Raw genomic sequence first — 1,434 nt, 5'->3', positions numbered from 1 at the left:
TGGCGGAGCGGGGCCGGAGCGGTGCCGGAGCCGGAAGGGGTTGGAGCGGTGCGGGAGCGGTGCGGGACCCGGCGCTTGGCTCCGTGCGGCGCTGGCTCCTCCCCGCCGCAGCCCCGGGATGAGCTCGGCCCCGCTGTGCCCCTGCAGCCGGGCCGGGAGCGGTGCGCGCAGGAGCCGCGGACACGCGCGCCCACAGCTCCAACCTCAGCGCCCCACTCAGCGAGCTCCCTCCGCAGCTCTTCCTCCTGCTCCTCGCGGCCCTGGGCACGGCAGGGAGCGGGAGCGCCGGGCTCCGTCACTCCGGTGGGGTTATGCGTTCAGCTGTAGCTTCACCATCCATCCCTGCCATTTGTTGTCTTATATTTAGCCAAAGTCTGTTTGCCAAAAATAGAGCAGCCATGGAAAGAGGCTGACTGGAGGTGCCAACGCTGCCTGGCTGAAGCTAATTAGTTTCTTCTCTCCCCGGCTCTATGAATCCTCACCTTCCCCCTCCAGAGCATCCTGTCTGTCAGGAGAGTGTTTGTAATTAGTGGGTATTGCCTAAATCTGGGGCATGTGCGGGAGGTTTCATGGGGAGGGGGAAGGCAGAGGGATGCCCCCGGGACACCTCGGCAAGGAAGGAACAAAATCCATCTCCAGAGAGTATGGAGAGTGGGAAGCTGGAGAACACAGAGCTGGCGAGGAAGAGGAAAGGGGGCACAAGCTCTGCAGGAAATCCTATTGCTGGGAAGCATATAGGAGCTTATACAGGATTTTCTCCTTCCCAGATTCCACAAGGAAGGTTGTGCAGAAGGTGTATATTTGGGCTTCCTTCGTTCTGTTGCTAGCAGAACTCCTTTTTCCCTTTTCCTCTTAGCGTGTGGGAGTCTCGGTGGACTTGGAATCATCAAGCTTGCTGGGAGACACTTGGAAGAACAGGGAAGTGCTTCACAGATGGCATTGCCGAAGTGTAAAATCTGAGCCCCCGTGGAGGAAAGGGGTGTTTTACCAGGACCCATTTTGTTCACTTTAGCCTGCCCCCCCTGCAACACCGAGCCCGGACCTGAAGCCCTGAGTAATGCTCATCTGCTCTGTGGCTGGGGTCAAGCATCTGACACCAGCTCTTCAGTCAGTGCAGTCAGGGAGCACGGGAGCGAGGACCCAGCTGAGCTCACAGGGCTCAGTGGGCTGGAACTGCCCCTGCAGAGCTCGGGCTTGAGGCTGGGGCACGATGGCTGCAGCAGGGGTGAGGCCCATCCTCTGTGACACAGGGCGAGCAGCTGGCTTGTGCCCCGCACCGCAGGGCGCAGGGAGGAGCAGCAAAGGGGGAGACCCAGAGGCCCTCCCCTAGCCCTGGTCAATGAGTACCTGGTCATGTGTGCTGCAGAGTCAGCGCAGCCCGGGGTGACGTTACCGTCACGCTCCCTTCATGCCACTGGCTGCAGGAACCAGCAT

The sequence above is a fragment of the Pezoporus wallicus genome, unplaced genomic scaffold (assembly GCF_028554395.1).
Source record: "Pezoporus wallicus isolate ANWC-B61680 ecotype Strahan unplaced genomic scaffold, APGP_CSIRO_Pwel_v1 scaffold_7736, whole genome shotgun sequence".
NCBI lineage: Eukaryota > Metazoa > Chordata > Aves > Psittaciformes > Psittacidae > Pezoporus > Pezoporus wallicus.
Note: the sequence above shows the minus strand (reverse complement) of the source record.